A 24,007-nucleotide genomic window follows, 5' to 3' on the forward strand; every position below is an offset into this window, starting at 1 on the left:
ACATTTACCCTAGGTTTTAATCAAAACTCTCTAAAAGATGCTGGCTGGCCTTTTATGATTTCTAAAAGGAACTTAAGGTAAAACTTCATGGTTTTAAAAACATATGGAGGGGCCAGAAGACAGTTTCCCTGGTTGGGAATGCCCAGATGTTATGGAAGGTCCCAGGTTCATTCAGGTCCTCAGATCCACATGGCAGTATCCTGCAGAGAACCAGAGAAAACTCCATGAATAGTAGAGGTGTGATGAAGTGTCTTTCTTCTCCCTATCTGAAATTAAAAGGAAAAAAAAAAAGCCCACCAGGAGCAGTGGAATCACATATGTGCAAGATCTCTGCACAAAATTATTAACTAAAAATACTATGAAAAAGTTCTTTGTTTCTTCAGTGATTCAAATCTGGTCTACAAGTCAATAGATTTGGAGGAAATAGTATGACAAAAGTTTATACAACATAATCTTCTCAGGGTTTTGTGCAAAATGCAGATGAGATCCAGGACTGTAAAGTTGTTAGGTAGTATGCCAGCTCCCCGTGGCTTCTGTTTAACCATATGCCTATATAGGGATTGATTTGTTCCCATTCAAAGCTTTGGTCTATTTACATAAATCACTTTTACATTTACATAAAGCACCACACTCCCTCCAGGGCATTGGTGGTTTAGTGGTAGAATTCTCACCTGCTCCACCCCCTCTCCTTATCACACCCTGATCCTCTCCTTGTCACACCCTGATCTTCCACCAGTCACTTTTCGCTCCACCCTCTCTATATCACATCCTGTTTCCACCCTACTTGGAGAGTATAAAAACAGCTGCTCTTCTGATTAAAGACACTTGGAAATTGCTTTCTGGCTCCGAGAGTTCCAGAGTGTATCTCCTGCAAAGTTAGTGCGGCACGAGTTCCTGATCCCTCTCCCACGCAGCAGCCTAGATTGGCTCCAGTTGAGTTCTCTCCAACCCAGAGAGCACTAGCTCGGGAAGAAGCACCCTCAGGCTATCCCGGCATAAAGTCGTGTGTTCACAATATGAGAATTTAGAATACAAGTCACAAAATGGTGTCTACTTTCACCTATGTATGGTTTATCATCTGTAATAGGCTTAACATATTTTCAAAATTTAGATAAGGAAAATAGCCATCATTCCTGAGCTTATATATATATATATATATATATATATATATATATATATAAGATATAATAGAAATACCGCTTCTACTCTTGAGTGCCATAGAGTCACTAAACTACAAATTTTTATTCCCAAAGCAATTCAAACCTAGAAGTTTATATTTAATCAACACAACCTTCCTGATACTGAAGGAAAAAGCCTAGCACCATTTTATTACAACATTTACAGAATAACCTGTTGTAAATAATAATTCGATCCCCCCCCCATGGAAATTAAACTAAAGGGTAGGAATAGAAAGGAGTAGTCATAAGAAGAAATGTGTAGACATGTACATAAATTCTATGTAGCTCCATGGTGCCCCAATGTGGTTACTTATAATCTTCATCCATTTCTTCTTTTTAATTTATTTCTTATTTTTATTTATTGGATAGTGACAACCAGAAATAGAAAGAGGAGTGAGAGATAGAGAGGAAGAGAGAAAGAGAAACACCTGCACCACTACTTCACCACTCACAAAGCTTTCCCCCTGCAGGTGGGGACCAGGGGCTTGAATGTATGCACTTGTGCATTGTAACATGTGTACTGGCCCAGATGCACCACTACTGGGCCCCATCCATTCCCTCTATTAACTGTTTTACCTTTGGTGAATAGTATTCTAATCACAGAGGAAATACATCCATGACCAGTATAACATTTTTTCTTCAAAAAGTCAATAATAATAATAAATAAAGTATATAATGTGCCAAATTCTATACTTGGTTCCAGTCTTGACCTTGATCTGGCCTTGATACTTGCAAGCAATATACGGTATGTTTTCCACTTGTCAGAACAGTTTTGTCCCACTGACTCAGATCCTGATAATGATATAGAATGGTTTTTACATTCTTTTGATAAGCATACATGCTTGCTACAACTTAGGTCCACAGCATTCTAGGAGATACAAAAAAATAGTTTTTGAAAATAAGTTACTTGTGAGAGCAAAAGTAGAATTGATAATTGTTCAGTTAAAAAAAAAAATCAAGGCATGTTGTTCTCCTTTCTCTGTTAACTGCTCATGTATCCACACAAAGAATAACACAGATTAAAAATAGTTTGGAGATGCACTTCCGGGACCCTCCTCCCAGTGTCAAGCTGCCTCATTGTTTGGCTTTCTGAAGCACCTTCACCTTCCCACTATCCTGCTGCTTTTGATGACTGCTATGGGACATACACAACATAATCTAGGGCAAGGGAGCAGCTGTCCCACCAGGAGCTCTCCACTCAGAGATGGAAGCACAATGCTGCTAAATTCATAGTCATGAATGAAGCATGGAGCCAACATATTCTTCATTTGTTTTACTTGATTTTGAGTTATTCTTAATGAGGCATCACTTATGAGACAGAACATATGTACTTGGGTATTGATACAAAGAGTTACTTAATATAAAAACTGTTACTTATAAAAGTAGACAAACCAATTATTTCAGCATGGGCAAGTGTACAGGAAAAAAAGTCTTCTGTTTACTCAAGAAAGTAGTAATTTCAGATCACTCTTTATCTTAAAGAATACAAAGAAAAGGGAATGAAATTCTAACAATGCTAGAAAAATACTTATAGAAAAAAGGTGAGAATCCATATGATACAGAAACACAAACTTTATATTATAAAGAGAAAAATTAGTTCTTTCCCTTCTCTCTACTTCTAGCTTTGTTTCATTCTCTTTGTCCCTGACTCTCCATCTCTTTCTCAGTTTCTAGTATCACCTACCACTTTAATTTTCCAAATGATCAGGACTAAAGTTTCTAAAGACAACATCTATATTAAAATCACTATTTACAAAGGTTCAAGTTGATTCATGTGTCAAGACTGAAGACTGTGGAACCAACTATTTGGAAAATTCAGGTATATAAGAGACATGAGAAGAAAGAGTGGGCAAGATAGGAGAGATTCATGAAAGGCCAGAGTTATGAAAGAGAGGTGAAGACAATCTTATAAGAGTTAGAAACCCAAGCAATACATAAACCCAATGCTGGATACATTTGAGATGCTCAAATACTCTAAGGGTATGCAGTTCATCTGGGAAGAATTACCATTAAGCATCACTAGAGATTTAGGGAAACTGTTTTAAATATTGGTTGAAACAGCATAACTAATAGAAATGTTTCAGATAGAGTTAGAGACAGGGAAGGAAGTACAAAGGAAGACATATGGAGGGAAAGAGGGTTTGAGGGACAAGGAAGAGAAAGAAGACTAACTGAAAGGAGAGGGAAGGGATAGGAAGAGAATGGAGGGGGAAAAAAATCAACCTAAGATAAAATGATAAAATTAGATGTAAGTGATTGAGTAAAGACATCCAGAAACAATGATATTTTAAATAACCACTAATTCCTGAGTCTTAAGTTTGATAGTGTCAGTGTGTGTGTGTGTGTGTGTGTGTGTGTGTGTGTGTGTCCTTAGTACCTGTAAATTATTCTATTAAAATGGTTTAAACTATATGTACTTTTCTGGTAAAAATGTACTATATAGGAAAAGAAATAATTGTATTGGGAGTATATTTTGCTGAGGGGCAAAACAAAGAAAACAAAGTGTCATGACACATAGAATTGTTTACCTAAGACAAAGTCCATTCAAGCTCAGAGAAATCAGATCTCTCAGTACATTCAGCATAATCCTTTCAGTTTCTGAATGGTAATTCATGGCCCTGAAAAATTAAATGTCTTGCTAAAGTTCACAATGTGAGTCAGTCATTGGCCACAAGTTCAACCAGCATTTGAATTGAGGTTTCATACCTCTCACTCAGTGTTATTACAGTAATGACTTTTCATTCATTAATTCATTTAACAGCAGGAATAACTATGCTAGGCACCATAGATAACAACAGTAAGCAAATAAACACTGTACCTATTCACAGAGAATTCTTCTAAAATATGGTTTTGGGGAATAATAAACTCACAGTATTTTAGCAATCACTTTCCCAGAAATTTACAGTAAATATTTGATGGTAAGTCATCTATCTTCTAAAATATGCCCAACAGTTGAAATGCATAAGTTACAGATAGAAGTCCAGAAAAAAAAAAAAAGAACACTCTAGCATCTTAAAGGCAAATATTCAGTGCATAAATCTCATTAAAAGAGATTATTTTTTTAACTCAGTTTACAGCAAATAAGCTTTGTACTAAGCTTGACTACTTCCTGAAGAAATTTCAAGATTCTTTCATTTTCACATGAGATCATTGCTATCTGTGAAATAACAGAGGCCATTCTAACACTGTGCATTAAAATGTAGGAAGAATTTAACTATGAGTTACCATAACTTTTTGAGGAATCTTTTCACTATTGCTTGGTATTTTAATTACCAATTTATTCAGGATATCTGTAGTTTATGTAGTTTTTTAAAAGTATATGACACCTTAACTTTTCAAACAGATACTAAAATTCTGTATGAATAATAATCTGAAGATAAAGGGTACTACTAAACTAACTTTCTATGATCTGAATTCTAAATCAATTAAGTGAAATGAAGTCATTGTCATGAATATTTAAGAATCATAGAAAATGCAGTCAAAATAAGTAATTATTTAATAGCCAAAATTATTGATCTGGTTAAGTTTCCTTTTGATTTGGGAAAAGGGGAGAGGATAATTTAAGATTCATTCTAAGATGTCCAAACATTTGCTTTTATCATAGTATAAAGAGCTTTAGCCATAATCTATGACTTCCTAACTTCCAGAACTAAAATAGCATCATCGAATCAACTGGGACATCTGTATTCTTTTAACTTTCTCCATTTTTCATAGGGATACTTCTTCCCTGGGCAGATAAACTCACCAAAGCATCCTGGAATTTCGCCTCTCCATAGCCCTAGCTTACTAGGGAAAGATAGTAACAGGCTGGGGTTATGGATCTACCTGCCAGCACCCATGTTCAGCAGAGAAGCAATTACAGAAGCCAGACTTTTCACCTTCTGCATCCTTTGGTACAAGGGCGACGTGGTGGCGCACTGGGGTAAACACACATAGTATGAAATGTAAGGACTCTCACAAAGATTCTGGTTCGAGCCTGCTGCTTCAGGGGGTGGGAATGTCGCCTCACAAATGGTAAAGCAGGTCTGCAGGTGTCTTTCTCCCTCCCTATATATCTTCCCCTCCCCTCCCTTCTCAATTTCTCTCTGTCCTATCAAAAATAAAAAATGGCCACTGGAGTAGTGGATTCCTATGCAGGCACTGTGAGGCCCAGCAATAACCCTTGAGGCAAAAAGGGGGGAAAGGGAAGAGGGAAAGGGGAAGGGGGGAGGGGGGAAAGGGAAGGGGGAAAGGGAAGGGGGAAGGGAAGGGGGAAGGGAAGGGGGAAAGGGAAGGAGGAAAGGGAAGGGGAAAGGAAAGGAAAGGGAGAAAGAGAGAGAGAGAGAGAAAGAGAGAGAGAGAGAGGGAGAGGGAGAGGGAGAGGGAGAGAGAAATTGAAAAGAAAAATAATTTTGGTCCATACTCCCAAAGGGATAAAAAATAGGGAAGCTTCCAGTGGAGGAGGACACAGAACTCTGGTGGTGGGAATTGTACTCCTGTTATCTTACAATCTTGTTAATCACTATTAAATCACAAATAAAAAATTAAAAGCAATACCTCAACATTCCAAACACCCAAATACTTGGCCTGCATTATTGTATCTACCAGCTATAAATGTTACTTGTATAACACTTCAAATTTTGTCTTAAACAGGATGGAATTTTTAATGTTTGAAAAAGTCAGTGATATACCATCTTCTTTCTGAAAATAAATTTTCATAAACCAAAATAGTTTTGACTTTATTGAGAAAAAAATATTTCTGAGAAGACTATTTGAAAAGGTGAATCCATCCTAAGCAAAATTCTTTCTCTAACTTGCTATAGTTTCCATACCTATCAGAAACTTATGCAACATATAAAGAAATCAGAAGTAAAGTGTTGGTGGATATATGTCAGACAGATAAATAGACAGACACATAGACATACTCCTTATATACATCCATATAGATTTGTATTAAATTTTACAAATATCTACTTATTATTTACTATTTTATTAATAATTTATTGATGTGATATTCACATAAAATTCACTCTTTTAAAACATAGTGGTGGCATATAATTCAAGGAAATTATCTGTATGAAATGAGTTCACAGTGGCATTTTAGTACTTCCTTGGAACCTAGTCAAATATCAGAAACCCCATGAAATGCCCCTGTTGGAGATGGGACAGGGAAGAATGAACCAACTTCTTTGATTTCTATAAATGAAGGTTGGTGGGTTTCTGCACAGTTGTAAGGGAGAAGCTGCATTTAAAAGATGAGCCAGCACAGCAGGAATGCACAAGATTCCTGTAATACTTGATCTGTTGGAAGATCTAAGAGTCTAAGGGGGTGGGCCACAGGATGCAGTAGGACCAATGATGCTCTTATGCTTTTGCTGACAGCTGTCCTCACATTTTCAGACTCTGATTTTCAATTTAGTGAAAAGTCCTTTAACTCCTAGCCCGATGGGAACACAAGCATATAATGATCAAAATATTTTTCAGAAGAATGTGAAACATCAAGAGTGATCTTGCATATCCTGGGAGGACAGTAAGGAAACTCCCTTTCCTGTGAAGGGTTCAGCATATTGCTGTAACTCTAGAATCATAACATGTGGGCAAGAACTGCTATCGATTAACTATATAAAGAAATCAAGTATTCCCCACTGGAAGCTGGAATCATAAAGTTAACTTTTCAGCTAATACCATGTAGTCAAAATGCAGGTATTGAGCTCACTTTCACTCACTATTTCACATGTACAGTTGAGGGGCCTGTTGGTGGCTTACCAGGTTGAGTTCACATGTTACCTACCACATGCAAGGACCAAGGTTCAATGCCAGGAGCCATTTCTCTGCTTGATAGATGATAAGCTTTGAAACAATGGAAGCCCTCGAGACAAGTTTCATTTCCCCTCTGGGCAGGCCATTTTCCCCTCAGGTAGACCATTTATCAGAAACAGTGACACAACACATAGTTGTGGTAGCAAACATGATTTCATCCATTGTATGTTGCAAGGAACATTCCCCTTTGAAGACTGCTCCCCCTCCTCCTCCTCCAGCACTTCCCCCCTCCTTCCCCAAAGCCTTATAATGCCTGTGTTCACAATAAAATTTTGCAGCTTGATCAGAAACATGTCTTGCTGTCATTCTTCGTGTCTCATGTCCCTATCATTTCAGATCTTATTGGGTTCCTAGCCCCTGCTCACCGCCCTGCTGGCCAGGGCAGTTCAAGTCCCTGGTCCCCAGCTATAGTGGGGAGACTTCAAGAGTGGTGAAGAAATTCTATAGGTGCCTCTTTTTCTTCTACTCTATCTCACCCTTTCCTGTCAATTATTCTTTGTCCTATCAAATCTGTACTTTAAAATAGGGGTGGTTGGGTGGTTTCATGGGAGAATGTCTGGCAAGAGAAGAGGACTTATAGTGCAGGCACCAAGCTCCACCAGTTTTCCTGGTGGCAGGGAAAAAAATTAAGTAGGTATAGTTGAGTTATTTCCAAAAAGAATATGAAGTAGTATAACCTACACAGTATAAAAAGCTTTCCATTCAAGAGCGATCTTTTTTTATTTTGTTCTGTACATTTGTAAATCTATTTCTAATAAATACATAAAGAGATGATAGTTAGCACATTCTTACAGGCAAAAGTCAGCATTGAAGACCTTGTTTGTTTTATTCACAGTTGAATCTCTAGTTTCTAGAGTGGTGTCTGGCACATAGCAGATGCTCAATTAATGTTACATGAATCCAAAATCTGAACATCTCAGTTAGTGCTAATTCAGGAAAATGATGATAGGCAAAGTCTGGGTAACCATTTTGTCAACTTTTAATATCCTACATTTCTCAGTGATAAAATTCTAGAGCATCTGACTGAGATGGGCGTGTTTCCACAAAAGCTTACTAACTGAATAACTGTGTTCAAATTGTGAGTATAGCAATGGATAAGCAGATATAAGACAAGAGAGAATACAATATTGAAATGCATTTATAATCCTAGAAATAGTTCTAAAGTCACTTAGAAATGTCAATAAAACTAGGATAAAAAGAAATGACATGTTTATTTTATTTACAGATCGACTAGAATCACACCGGTGCAATTAGCTCTCAAATGTATATCTGTTTTTTATTAACAAAATAGATGATAATATTTATGGGAAATTGTTGGTGATTCCCCCATTCCTCTGTTTATACTTAATCTATAATAATGAGCCCCAGATTCAAAGATTGGTGCTGACTAGTCCATAGTTATCAAGGAAAGGAAGACCCCCGCCAGACCTGGGCTGCAAAGAGTGCAGGTTTGTGATGAGGAACATAGATATTGGTCAACCTAGTGGAGTACATTTGACCAGACTCTTTCAGAAAACATATGGGCACAGAACCATATATATATGAATCAAGGGTCATGGTCACTGATGTTCAAGCAAATACCTGTTAGGTATCAGTACTAGGAGAATGAGTTCCATTCTTGAACAGTGGAGGAAGGCCTTCCAATAAACACTGTTGATTGTAATTCGACACTTCTATAAGCATAAATGTTTGTTTTACTGTAAATGTTTATTGCATCTCATGTATACATGATCTCTTTAAGTGGCAGAGTCAAAGGGGAGTGAGTAAGATGAAGGAGATACAGAATTCAGTTCTCAGAGACGTCACACTGTGCCTATAGCTGCTACTGAGGTGGGAGCAACAACAACAACAACAAAACCACAGACTAGTGATGAAAGAGATAGTGTGCCTTCTTCTGATAACTGGAGAAGGAAGGGAAAGAATGGGTGGCCAATACCATTGGGAAAAGACAGAAAGGTCAACAATTTGCAGGCAGCCCCTTGCACCACAACCAGGGGTGAATTCCTCCCACTTGAAATAGCCCAACAACAAATCACACCAGGGATTGCTAAAGAAAATGTTCAGTCAACCAGCAGGAAGAAACCAAAGTTCAAAGAACTTGCCAAGAAACTGCCTTGCTTCCAAGTAGAACACCACAAAATTTCTCACTGGATGCCCAAGAATAGAAGACACAGCATGATAAATATTTAATTATTGTATTTTCCTACTACACTGAATTATATTTATTGATTTTTCATAAACTTCTTTAATAAATTACATTCTAAATCAGTATTACCAAATACATTTTTTCTCAATGAATAAGACTTTCTCCCTATACTCTAATATACGTCCTTCCCCAATTATCATTCTTGGAATTATCATTCTTGCTTTTCCTTCTTTATTCTTATAATCACTTGCAGTATCTTTTTATTTCATCATTGGCAGAATCATCACTAGATCATAAACATTCTGATAGTAGAACAATGTTAGTTTTATAAAATTCTTAACACCTCAGTTACCAAAATAATACTATTTATCAGTGTACATCATTGATGCTCCAAAAATATTTCTTTATGCTTTTTAAATAATGATAAACCACACTGTCAGTGACCATAGAGCAAGTAAATAAGGAGAACCCAGGTATCTGCCTTGCTTCACTCTGAGAAACAAACTGAAGGTCTTTATCAAGCCACTCTTCAATAGTTTTCTTCTGTTCTCCTATATTTATGAATGTACAGCATATACAATAAGTTTTAATTTAGTCCTTAGCACAACAATGATAAGAACACATCACTGTTTTGCTTTGTTAATTAACTTTTATCTTTTGATTTATTTATTTTTAAATTTCTTTATTTATTTGATAGAGATAGAGAGAAATAGAGAGGGAAGGGGGAAGATAGAGAAGGACAGAGACAGAATGATACCTGTAGCACCACTTCACCATTTGTGAAACGTTCCCCCCTGCAGGTGGGGATCATCCTGAACTCCTTGGGCAGATGACCTCACCAATGTGTCCTGGAATCTCACCTCTCCAGAGCCCTAGCCCACTAAGGAAAATAGAAACAGGCTCAGGGTATGGATTAACTTGCCAATGTTCATATTCACTGAGCTCCAGCAAAAACCCTGGAGGCAAAAAACAAAACAAACCAAACAAACAAACAAAAAACAGAAGTTAGAAATCCCACCTTCAGCATCACCAAAAGAATTTTGGTTCATATTCACAGAGGGGGAGAAATGTTAGGGGAAGATGACCAGAAGACTCTGAACTCCAATTCTATCATGGCCCAGAGAGAGAAGCAAAAAGAAGAAAGAAAGAAAGAAAGAAAGAAAGAAAGAAAGAAAGAAAGAAAGAAAGAAAGAAAGAAAGAAAAGAAAAGAAAAGGAGTGGGGGAGGACACTCAGAAGTAGTAGATATGACTTAGAAAGGAAAAGAAGGCAGGGTCATTAAAAAAATGAATATATATATATATATATATATATATATAGAGAGAGAGAGAGAGAGAGAGAGAGAGAGAGGTATAGAAATAGTCAACCCATACCTGTGATCTTGGGAGAATTAATGAAGAGGGGAAATAGAACTCTGGTAGTGGGTCTTATAATTCTGAAATTCAATATTAAATCACCAATAAAAATTTTAAATTTAGCATGGTCCATGGCTCATTGTCTAAACTCAAAAAAGGATAACATAGTATTTTTCTCACTACAAGTGTTATTATCATCACTATTATCTCACAGCAATTTTTTTTTTCATTTTATTTATAGGACAGAGAGAAATTGAGATAAGAGGGGTATATATAGAGGAGAGAAAGATAAACACCTGCAGACCTGCATCACCACTTGTGAAGCATCCCCCCCGGCCCCCCGCAGGTGGAGAATGGGGGCTCAAACACAGATCCCAGTGGGGGTCCTCGTGCTTAGTACTGTGCAAACTTAACTGGGTGTGCCACCACCCAGACCCTCTCACATTACCATTAGATTGCATGTGAGGTAAAATAACCTTTGGAAGACAGGGCTAATCTGCTCTTCGCAGAGATTTCCCTCAAGGTTCCCATGCAAGATGAAAAGTGAAGAGGTGGTCCAAGAGGTGGCACAGTGAAAAAGCTTTGGACTCTCAAGCAGGAGGTCTTGATCCCCGGCAGCATATGTGCCAGAGTGATGTCTGGTTCTTTCTCTCCTCCTATCTTTCTCATTAATAAATAAATAAAATATTAAAAAAAAAGAAAAGTGAAGAGGAGGTTTAAATAATCTTGAGTAGAATTTTATCATGGTTGTGCCTACTAAGGCTGGACTAGTTTAAGTACCCAAAGGACTAACTTTCAGTGCTGTCACCCAATGTCGTCTCCTCCTTTCAAAGTTTATTTGAAATGAAATAATGCAAATATATTTCAAAGCAAGGGTTGTGGTTTCATGACCTCATTACTCAAGTGATGTTGTGATTCATTTTCTTTGTGAAGATTTTGACAGGGAAGACTCATGCTTGAAATGTTAACAACAGTCCAGAGACTGGGTTTCTTATTAATTCTGAAAGCAAAAAAGAAAAAAATATATATAAGGAAAGCAGAGAAAGCAATACTAAAAGAAGTGGGAGAAAAAGTGCCTCAGGTCAGGAATTATGTCTGTTTAATTAAATGAGAAAAGCAGATGAATAAACTGGAGTCACTGCTATGCATTCTTATCGGAAGGATGAAATTGAGCAGGTGCTAAAGAGCAGGTTCTGTAATTTATTCTTGAGTCTGAGGATTTAAATTCTGCCAGAGTTGGTTCCCGAATTAAACATTGTCTCTTATACAACTCATTCCTGCTTTTTTTTCTCACAGTTGTAGTAAGGCTAATAGGGTAATCCATTTGTAACACTTCCATGGACATCATACTTGTAGCTTTTATTATAGTCTCAAAAAATTAATGCCATGTAGATTTTTGGAGGAATTTAATGTCTATGTGTACAGAGAACCAGTACACGTTTTACTTAGTGGTTTTACATAGAGAAGCCCTTTGGAGTGCAAAGAAACAAATAACCCTCTTGTCTGATCCAAACAATTTCTAGGGGCTAGTGGTGGTGCACCTGGTTGAGCGCACATATTACAATGTGCATAGACCCATGTTCAGACCCCTGGCTCCCCACCTAAAAAGGGAAAGCTTTTGCAAGTGGTGAAGCAGTGCTACAGGTGTCTCTCCATCTCTTTCCCTCTGTATCTTCCCCTCCCCTCTTGATTTCTGGCTGCCTCTAACCAATAAATAAAGATTCTACAACTTCTGAACTAATCTATGTGAACATGCTACTTAGGGACTTATGTATGACTGTTACTCTTTTGGGTAAGAACAATTAGATGTATTAGGTAAAAGCAAAGGATATAAAGTCTTTTGCTGGGACGTTAAGGTCTATGAAAATCCCTTTCCTTTCTTGTCAATGCATAGACCACTATTAGATATGCCCTAACATTCTCATAAACTATTTTACATGATGGTAAGTCACACAGAGCAGCACATCTGTGTTTAACCCTGTGAAACTGTGCAAAAAATGGGGAGCTTTACAGATAGGGCATAATATGAGGAAGCTTTGAAGACTTGACGGAGCTCAAAAGCTCCCGAAAAAGAGGATAGTGCAAACTCTCTTCCCATCCTTCTTCTGTCTTACTCATCAAAAATCAGTGACTCCATATTCTTCAGCTTAGGACTAGATCCAGGAGGAGGAAAAAAAAGGTTCCTGGAGCAACCCAATAATATTATCTCCTTATGGTAGGGCAAATCAATGGCTCCACTAGAATAATTTCCCAGTTAACTCTGTAGACCAAACTCAAACCATAGCAAGGCATGCATAATGCCTTTGGTTCATATCCCCCTGCCTCTAGTCAACCCCCCCACCCCACCGCAACACACACAAAAGTCATAGCAAAGCTTAATGATTTTTTTAAAATAAATATATCTGGTATTCTTAAGTTTTTATGAATTACCATAAGTACACACTGGGCAATATTATACAAGTATCCTAAAAACATATAAAAGAAGATTTAAATTATTGTATAGTATCCAGATAAAAATGGAGGTATTGGCAGGTAATAGACAGAGAAGATAAAAATGGAGGTATTGGCAGGTAATAGACAGAGATGTGCAAGGAAGGCCTAAAAGTCTGAAATTTTTTACCGAAAGTCTGAAATGTCACCTTGGAGTTTTGTATGCTGATTTTAAGTTCTCTGAAAGCTAACATTCTTCAAGTTCTCTTCATTGTGCTTTCACTCCACACTACGTATTTTACAACTTAAATTAGTTAATGCCTTTCTAACACATTTACTCTGTCACCAAGAAACCTGTAAGATAGGCATTGTGTTATTGTTTGAGAAACTACGGAGTGGACCCTGCCTCCCCTTCCTATTTCTTTAGTAAACACACTCTTTACCCACAAGTAAATTCACATGTTGCTTGCTGAACATGCTCTTCACTCTGAATTCTTTTACCTCACTTATCGTGTGGTTCTCCTAAAACAATTCTTGTTCCTGTGTGTGTGCTGAAAGCCCTCACACTCTTAACAGTTCATCCCAGTTCTCAGCTTCTTGGTTGAAAAAGTGTTCATACACTGTCTTACATAAATAGTCCAAGTCCAGAGGCCAGCAAACTTTCTACAAAGGGTCAAATGATACTGCTGGTTTCTTTAGTATAGGGTCTTTATTGCAACTTTTCAACTGTCAATGCTGAAAAAAAATACACTATGGTTGCTATGTAAATGCAAGTATAGTTACATTCCAATAAAACCTTATTATTAATAACATTTGAGTAACATACAATTTTATGGTGTCACAAAATATCATTACTCTTTGAATTTTCTATCAAACACTTTAAACTATAAGGAATATTCTTATTGCAGCTTGCCAATATCTGGCACAGGTTATATTTTATATTAGACTTCCACTTCATCATTGATCCTATTATTATTATTATTGCTTGCTGCTATAGCTATTATACTAGGTAATGGTACACTTACACCCCAAATTTTCCCTTACTCTGAGAGCAGAAATGCTGTCTTAATAACAGAGATGAAGATTTAGTAGTCACTTTGTGCCAGGCACTGAGCTAGGCATTTTGAAGAGAAAGTTTACAACAAATGTATGAGATATGTACTATGAAAATTTATAAGGGCGGAGGGTAGATAACATAATGGTTATGCAAATAGACTCTCATGCCTGAGGCTCCAAAGTCCCAGGTTCAATCCCCCGCACCACCATAAGCCAGAGCTGAACAGTGCTTTGGTAAAAAAATATATACATATCATTTCAGGTTCGACTTGTGTTTTCTTTTCTAATCTTGTTTTTCAACTTCGGCCTGAGACTGAGATCATCCCATATTCATCCTTCAGTTTCTGACTTATTTCATTCAACATGGAATTGGAGTATTACACCAAAGTAAAAGACTCTGGGGTGGGTGGGTGGATGGGGAGAATACAGGTCCATGAAAGATGATGAATGACATAGTGGGGGTTGTACTGTTAAATGGGAATCTGGGGAATGTTATGCATGTACAAACTATTGTATTTACTGTTGAATGTAAAACATTAATTCCCCAATAAAGAAATAAATTATTTAAAAAATATATATATATACATATAATGTATGCGATACGTACTTTTTGTAGATAAGGAAATTAATAGAGGCATAAATGGTAGAGCTAGAGTTTTACTCTTTAGACAATCTGAGTCTAGTGTTCATCCTCTTTACTAGTCTGATTCTATCACTGTTTCACATTGGAAGACCTTAGTGAATGCCTGCCAATGTGTATAGCAGTTTAGATTGGTTTCTTTCCCAAGACCAGCTTAAACGACTGAAAATGAGTATTCAGGGCAACTTAAAGAGTGACAACAGAGGCACCTCCTGGGTAGGCTAGCTACAGGGAAGTGAGAAATAAGTGACACTGAAAGCTTTCTGTGAAGGGCCTCTGCTCTGTTACTGCTTAGCCACTTGCTCAACTCGGGATGCACAGAGGCTCTGAAATCTTATTCAGAGATCAAGAAGGAGAAGGCAGAAGTGAGTGATAGAAAAATAGGGAGAACAAAAAGGAGTGCTAAACCCCAGCTGAAGGGAGGGCCAGGCCTGTAAACTAGCAGCATGCCAGCTGCACCCCCAGAAGGAGAGAAATGAGCTACAGCTGGGGGGACAGTTGTGCGAGGAGAAAAAAAAAAAGAATTTTTTTTTAACCATCAGAGTTGAACAATTTGCTTATGTGTGAAAGGTTTTATAGAGAACCAAGTAGGATGGTGCTAGGTCACTACACAAAAGATCACACCCTTCAGCTGGAGATACCTATCTCTAAGGACAATTTCTAACTATCTCAGGTTTGAATGAGGACAAGGCAGTGAAAGGCAGGGGGAAAAGGTTCCTTAAATCCCTAGGGTTTATCTGTGAGTTAAGAAAGGACAGGTGAAGGGGAAGGATGTTCAATTTTACTGTTCAACACATGAAATAGTAGCATTTGTACTACCAAGGGCCAAGCAACAATTTATTCTTTCCCTGCCCCAGATCTAGTGAATCAAGATTTCCATTTAAACATCATATATATATATATATATATATATATATATATATATATATATATATAATTATTGCACACTATGAAATGTGCTCATCTACAATATCCAGATCAAACATACCTGACCTGAGAAATCTACAGCTCCTTTTGAATATTTCTTTAAACAAAAGTATAATTTCAGAGGTGCCTCTATTATGAGATTCAGAGAAATAAGTAGAAGATAGATAAATTGTCCAAAGCCCTAGGTTATTTACTTATTTATTAATCAAGATATGGTCTGGAGAAAGAGAAACATACCACAGCACAGTTTTGCTCTGGCACGAGGTGGTGCTGAGGGATTGAACCTGCAGTCTCTGGGACCCTGTCTGTTTGAAATTTTATGGAAATCTCCTCACTTCTGAGCTCTGGTCTGTGTGTGAGCATTATGAGAGCTAAATATAGGATTTAAGACTCAAACATTAAAAATATATAGATAGATCCCATTTTTCTACAGAAGAATATAAGACTAAAATTGAATGCCATATAATCTACCTGTCTGAAATAGAGAGGATATTCCCACACACACAATAATACCTTATAAACTCAATTATATACACAGAACATACTCACAAGATTAAAATCCTTTTCAAACAGGTTAGTCCTCTGAAAGGACCACAAAATAGTAGATACAAAATTTATTTTTGGCCAGCCTCCATGCACTAAAACTTCTGATTTCACTCAATTCAGGATGACGTTACTGACAGGCCTATAAGAACTTGTAAATGACCCATCTCATCAGAAAAACAGGCAGCATCTTTCATTAAGCATGGTTCTGAACTTCACAGAATGCACAAACACACCATCAGTCAGTAAAAAGCTGAACTTTCCCCCAATCCCACCTTCAAAATGACATTCTAAAAGAACACCTTACCTAGTAAGTTTTAAAGCCCAGTTGTCAATCTGTATGGGGAATATGAATGAAAACTATTTTAGTTGTGGGGGGGGGACTGCTAAAAATAATATCTCAAAAAAATCATTCATCTTCTATCACAGTTGGTCTCAACCTATTTAAGCAAGAAAAGGAGGTCAGAAAACAGTTCCAGCTCCCTCAAATTCCTGCCCTTATCACTTAAAAATATATTTTTTTTCTCCTGCACAGACTCCATTCTCCTAGGGTCCTTTCATAGTCATAAGACTCTAAGGTTGGTGGCCCAAGTAGTTTCATGTCTGACACCTTAGGGTTTCTCCCTCTCTCTCTCTCTCTCTCTGTTGATCTGAAATCATTTATAGCCAGCAATAAAGCCTACCACTACATACTGAACGTTCAACATATCATTGAGAAACAAAGAGAATTGGTAGCATGTTTGCAGACTAATAATAATAGAAATAACACTCAGTTCTAAATTTGACCACATCTAAAGAAGTCAGCTCGCCTCTTTTCCACCAGCTTCTTTGTAACATCCTTCCCCCAACTATTTAAAAGGCACCTGCATGGTGGGAAATGTTAAGTTCCAGAAGCCTAGAAAACTTTATTTTTTAGATAAAAAAAATAGTTTTGGCCTTGATCTTCACTGGATTTCTTTCAATCCTGTTATAAACAAGTATTCCTGTGCAATCTTGCTGCTGACAAATACAAAACCAAAAACAAACAAACAAAAAATATGCAGCAAGCTACTGAGTCTTGCCTTTGCCACGCTGGAGGAACAGGTGCAAACAGCCCTAAGAAAGCTGAAATCCTTTTTGCAGCCCCCAAGAGAGGTACACTGAAGGAGACAAGAAACCGATTTCCAATTGACCCATCTCTTCCCATCTTCTTTCCCACCCGCAGTGTAACTTCCATGATATCGTCAGCTCAATCCCTGGTAGCCTGTGGCGACTGCTTCCCAGGAGAAGTGCAGGCCATGCTACCTAAGGGTTTAGGAGGGAAATTGACGCATCGCGCCCCTCCTCCCTTCACACAGACCAGGTTTGGGGGGGGGGGGTGATGCTTTTGTTCTCCGAGCCACTGAAAGAAGCAGTTAAATTCCAACCCAGAAATCGTGGAGGTTCGTCGAAACTAGGCAATCTCACTTGTATTGAGGGTGAACGGGAACCAAAACCATGTCCAAAGATTTAGGTGTTGGGGGATGGGGACTCAGAGAGAGCATTCCCTCCTCCGGGGATCAGAGCCCAGCCCCAAGGCCTGGTTTTCAGGGGTCCCTACAGCCTGGCCCCGCCCACCACCTGCCACGCCCGCAGCCTGGCCCGAGGCTCCGGAATGGGGGCTTAGGGAGGGGCTCCTGCCTAGTGGCTGCAGAGGGGAAACAAAGAGATGAGGTCACTCTCAAGTCAGGCTGGAGGATGGGGAAAGGAGGAAAAATGTGTGGAGCAGCCATGCCATGGAGTGGGAATCGGAGTCCAAATGCAGTGGGGGAGGGTGCCAGAGAAGACAAAGACTGAGAAATGAACTTGGAGAAGGGAAGCCAAACAGTTAGTGTTCTGATCTGGACAGAAACGACAGTAGAGAGGTTCGACAGTCAGAACTAGCTCGTTTTTTGTTGTCTTTTTTTGGAGCGAGAAACTTAACTCCTTCTAATCCTCTGAACCCTCCTCTCCCATTTGTATCAGTTCTTTGGTATGTGTATTTAAAACCTGAGATAAAAGAAGGTTGAGCTTCTGGGTGTTCCAGAATTGAAGTGAAATTCATTTGTGGTTCATTTAGTGGGATTATTTTCTTAGCTTTGCGCAACTGAGGTCTCCTTTGCATCCCCAGCCCCCCAGGGTTAAATGTTACCGGGCTGCTCCATTGTGTAATTAACATTTCAAACACAAAGGAGGGTGGGGGAGACGACTATTCGGTTATGCAAAAAGACTTTCAAGCCTGAGGCTCTAGTTCTAGGTGCAGTCCCTAGCTCCACCATAAACCTGAGCTGAGTAGTACTCCCATAGTGATGATGATGGCTACAATAATATACAAAGGATACCAGGAATGGGGAAACATGTAACACTTCTTTTTGCTTCTTTTATTGGCCAGCTAATAAATGTCACCTAGCAAAAGTAAACTGGAAGGCAAGAGGTAAAAGGCTAGTCAGTTTTCATCTGAGGGAAAACTGAAGGCTGGATGGATACAGAAAGACAAAGAGGTGTGGTGTTAAGCTGGGAAGCACTATCTAGATTTATTTTATGGCTCTCTTTGGAGTAACTGACACTGAGGCAAGTCACCAGAGTACCTTTGCACCTTAATACATTAGAAAAATATGAATATTCTAAACCCATTCTGGTTTCCAGCTACTCCCGTCCTCTAAGGTCCTTGAGGGCTGGGCCTTAGTTGGGTTGTCTTCAGTTCCTAAGGTAGTTCCTAGGTAAAAACCTGATTTTTTTTTCTCTAGTGCTTTTAAATCTTTTCTGCATCTTTTATTGCTTTTCTCATCTTTCTTATCTCATGTCATACCTTGAGATTCTTTAATTGACCACAGTTGTCAAAAGCAAGAGGCCTGCAGGTGTTATATTTCACTAAAAAAAAATTAGCCAATCCTCCCAAAGCTTGCCATGTAAACCTTTTTTTCTTTTTCTGTTTTTTGTTTGTTTTATGGTTTGTTTGTTTTTTACCAGAGCATGCTCAATTCTAGATTATGGTGGTGCGGAGTATTGAAACTGGGACATTGGAACTTCTGGCATGAAAGCCTTTTTTTTTTTTTTTTTTAGTATTTATTTATTTATTCCCTCTTGTTGCCCTTGTTTTATTGTTGTAGTTATTGTTGTTGTTGATGTCATCATTGTTGGATAGGACAGAGAGAAACGGAGAGAGGAGGGGAAGACAGAGAGGGAGGGAGAAAGATAGACACCTGCAGACCTGCTTCACCACTTGTGAAGCGACTCCCCTGCAGGTGGGGAGCCAAGGGCTTGAACCAGGATCCTTATGCTGGTCCTTGTGCTTGGCACATGTGCTTAACCCACTGCTCTACTGCCCAACTCCCACTTTTTCTGTTTTTATTTTAACTCCCTATCTATACCTTACTTTCCACTATAGTATATGTTCTAATTTTTACCAAGCTAACACTAGAAATTATTTTTATCCATTCTTCACCTCACTTCATTCTTCATGAAAATATAATTTCAATTAAGAGAAATCTAATAAACAAAACTTTGTTATTAACTTCCTTGGATATGCTTGTTCTTCTTTCAGTAGGAAATTCTAATTATTTTCTAAGTATTCTGGACTTTTTTGTTGTTTAAGGACTTGCACGCACAGCAGAGATCTCCACACAGACTATTACAGCTGCACTGTGTACATTTCTGGAAAGTGGATTTGGTATTATTTTCTCTCAAGAAACCACCAATTTACACATCTGTTCTTTGCAGCAATGGATATAATTATCACAAAGTTGTTTATAGACACATGACCCTCTGAAGGGGCATTGGTTAAACATCTGTAAACAGGGATAAATATTAGATTGTGATTTTTTTTTCCTAAAGCAATTTAGTAGTTTTTGCTGAAAGAAAAAAAAAAGTCTGTTGCTCAGTCAATGTTCAGCAGTATCTGCCTTTTTTTGAGATTGTAAGCAATGGTACACCCCATTAAGCACACAAGGATCAGGGTTCCAGCCCCTGGCTCCTTGCAAGGGAGACACTTCACAAGCAATGAAGCAGGTCTACAGGTGTCTATCTTTCTCCCTCTCTATCTCTTCTTCCTCTCTCAATTTCTGTCTGTCCTATCCAAAATGGAAAAAAAAAAAATGTCCTCCAGGAGCAGAGGATTAGTAATGCCGGCACTGATAACAAATAATCCTGGAGGAAATACATAATATATAAGATTACTTTTGCTCCCCAGTAAAACATATTTTTAAAAAAATTTCAGTTTTTTAAATTTTTTAAAATTTATATATTCATTTAATAATAATTGACAAGACCATGGGATAAGAAGGGTACAATTCCACACAATTACCACCACCAGAGTTCTGTATCTCAGTAAAGCATATTTTTTCTTATTTTCTTATTCATATTTAATCTTCTTTTTTAGTTTTTATTTATTTATGTATTTATTCCCTTTTGTTGCCCTTGTTGTTTTATTGTTTTACTTACTGATGTCATTGTTGTTGGATAGGACAGCGAGAAATGGAGAGAGGAGGTGAAGACAGAAATGGGGAGAGAAAAACAGACACCTGCAGACCTGCTTCACCACCTGTGAAGTGACTCCCCTGCTGGTGGGGAGCCAGGGGATGGAATTGAGATCCTTATGCTGGTCCTTGAGTATGGCACCACCTGTGTTAACCCGCTGCACTACCGCCCGACTCCCAAGGCATATTTTTCTGAAGCTCTTTTTTGACTCAGGAACACAGTATCCAAATAAATAAACTAATAATAGTAATAATAATAACAATAATAGTAGACTATGAGAAAGGTATGCTGAAACAGGAATGGGTTTTTTTCTCAACTGTCATTTCCTCAGATCTTTCTGGAAAGATCTTTAGTAAGGAGTTGGTATTTCTTAAGTATCTCTTTCCAGAAAAGAACTTTCCAAGTAAACTCATGATTTTTTGGTTCATCCACTATAGGTAAATAAGTGGGAAAGTAAGTGACTTACATATAAAAAGAATATAATAATATCTGAATCATTTGGTACTTTGAGCAATTCGGCTTTATATGAATATGGTTAACGGAAAAGTGAAAATAATAGAAATCTTGACATACAGACTATTTTATAATCAAGAAATTTTCAAGGCAGTAAGTGGTAAACTGAGCTAGTTTTTCAATAGAGACGAGCTATAGGGAGACAGCATAATGTAAAAGACTCAGGCATGAGGGTTTAAGGTCTCAGGTTCAGTTCCCAATCCCCAGCACCAACATAACCCAGAGTTAAAGAGTACTCTGGAGTCTTTCTCTCTCCCCTCTCTTCAATAAGTAAAAAATATACATCAACATTTTTTGGAGAAGAATGGTGGATGGCTCAATTGTTCACTTGATAGTGTGGTACCTTGCCATCATGTGCATAACTCAACTTTTAACCCAGCTTCCACAGCTATGAAGAAGTTTAGTGCTATAGTCCCTCTCCCCCCCCCCAGTGTGCCTCCCCCCCCAATTCTCCCCTCTTTTTCAGCTTCTCTGCCTCTGCTTATTCTGATTAATTAAAAATAATAACAATGGTGGGCTACTCACTGTAGAAGCAATACGTGAATGATTATCTTTTGGTAAGTTTAGGGAATAGGGGGAATGAACAGGGTAGATGAAGAATATTTTCTCCCAAGCCCGGTTTCATATTTTTTAAAATATATTTATTTGGGCTAATTATTTAAATTTCAGATATAAGATTTCTGAAGGGTGTCAAGTTGATTTACTTTTTAATGGGAAAATTAATCAAATGTAAAGAAGAAAAAGTGATATTTTTAATTTAGCAGTAACATTTGCATTTGAATGGAGTTACTCCAACTCTAAAAAGAATATGAAGTTGGGACTTCGACATAAGGCTCAGAGACATCAGCTTAGAGACATAAAGCTTAGAGACATCTCTAACTTAGGAGTTTGATCAAGCTTTTGTTTTTTTAACTTATTTATTCTAAGAGTCTGTAAAATAGACCTGGGAGAAATAGGCATTTAAGAGATGGAGGTTACATTCCACAGACTGATGTCATCAAATAGTGACAGAAATCATTCCACAAAACTTATTCTAATCTCCATTGACACTATAAAGATGAATCCATAATTTGGTTAGTTAGGTTATTTTTTAAGCTATATAACTTGTCAGTATTCTTAAAGAGGTTTAGAATATCAATTGCTCTTTTTTAAAACATGAGTCTTTATTTATTAGAGACAGAGAGAAATTGAGAGGGTTGGGAGAGATAAAAGAGTGAGAGAGACACAGAGAAACACCTGCAGCCCTGCTTCACCAGGGGCTTGAACCTGTGTCCTTGCACACTATAATGTGAGTGCTTAACCAGGTGTGCCCTGCCTGGCGCCTAGAATCTTAATCTCTTGAACTCTAACTCAGTCTTACCTGATTTAGTTATCTACTTAACATGAAATTCTTCAGTTTGCCTTGTCAGTTTTTTTACTAGTACATTTTCTCTATTTGAGTCTTTAAGTAGCAGGGCAAACATAAATGACTGTACAAAATCAACAGTAATGTTACAGAAATTCTCTTACCAGTAATCTTATTTGCAGCCATTTTGTCCCAACATCATGATCTTAACCACAGTTAAATGTTAGACAAAGGGGTTATACACTGTGTGTTGGAACAACACCAATTTACATAGGAAAAGATAGAGACTGACTGATACACACCTGCAGCCAGGAAGACTACAAAACCAGCCTGGCCACTTAAAAAGTCACACACACACACACACACACACACACACATACACACACACACCACCTGCCAGCCCTCACCTGTATCAGTGAAGCTAACTATGAAGTAGAGGCAACTGGTGTGAATGGAGTTTGAGCAATTAGTAGTGGCAACTGGTGTGAATGGAGTTTGAGCAATTAGTAGTGGCAACTGGTGTGAATGGAGTTTGAGCAATTATAAACAACAAGGGGGAGGTGGGACAACAGAACTAAAACTGTATTTTCAAAGCTTTTCTCAGTTGCCTCCTAAAGGAACTGTCCTCTCTGTGGAATGTATTCCCTACCTCATTGTCCCCCTCTTTCTCTCTAACCTTCACCCACTGTCTTATTAATAAACTTTTTACAACAAATTCACTGGAGTTCATTCTCAAAATATCTATTCTAAAACCCATATATGAGCCTCATCCCAAGGCTAGACAGTGGTGCACCTGGTTGAACGCATGTGTTACCATGAGTAAGGACCCAGGTTCAAGCCAAGGGTCCTCACTTGTAGGGGGAAAAAGCTTCACAAGCTGCAGGCATCTCCCTCTTCCTTCTGCCTTTTCCTCTCCATCTTTATCCCCGCCCCCCCCCCCCCAGCTCCTCTCAGTTTCTTTCTGTCTTATAAAATAAAACAAAGTAAAAACAGAGCCTGCCTTCCAAGAGGTTATGAAATGGTAACATTCTATACTAATTTTCATCAAAATCTGCTAATACTCAAAAATATCTATGAGAGAGATACATGCAAAATTGATTCAGTTAGTTGAAATATCTTCATAAAAATAATTTTAAGATAGATTATAATCATTAATTATTATAATAGAGAACTATTCTTGTCCTTGAAATATTTACCATTAGATATAATAACAGGGCATAAAAATAGTACAGTTATTATGTGCTGCAGAAATTCAGATGAGAAAATCATTACGAAGATAACAGATTATCAGAATGGTAGAATTCAACGAGAAAGATGGCTTTTAAAAAATGCACTAGACTTGGTTTCAGTTTTAAACATTTGGAAGTGAACCTCAACTAAAGACAACCTAAGAAGTGTTTTAGTACAGAAAATGGAAGCATGAGTGTAATTTGGCGGGAGGTGGAGTAGGGAATGGTGGTTGTAACTATAAAGGTAAATGAGATTTCTGATGAGGAAAATAAAAGTGAAAAGGGAAAGGCTAAGTTAAGGTTTTGTTCTGGTGGCTATCAGTATTTGAAGATAAAAGGAGAGAGCTGATCTCATGACAGCCAACCTAGGTGAA

At 37.9% G+C, this 24,007-nt stretch overlaps 1 protein-coding gene across 1 annotated transcript in view; it reads right to left on the reverse strand.

The window, feature by feature from the left end:
• GAP43 (growth associated protein 43) overlaps positions 1-24,007 on the reverse strand; it is a 103,283-nt gene that overhangs the window by 43,694 nt on the left and 35,582 nt on the right. The window lies entirely within an intron of this gene.

The sequence above is a fragment of the Erinaceus europaeus genome, chromosome 9, assembly GCF_950295315.1.
Source record: "Erinaceus europaeus chromosome 9, mEriEur2.1, whole genome shotgun sequence".
Classification (NCBI taxonomy): domain Eukaryota; kingdom Metazoa; phylum Chordata; class Mammalia; order Eulipotyphla; family Erinaceidae; genus Erinaceus; species Erinaceus europaeus.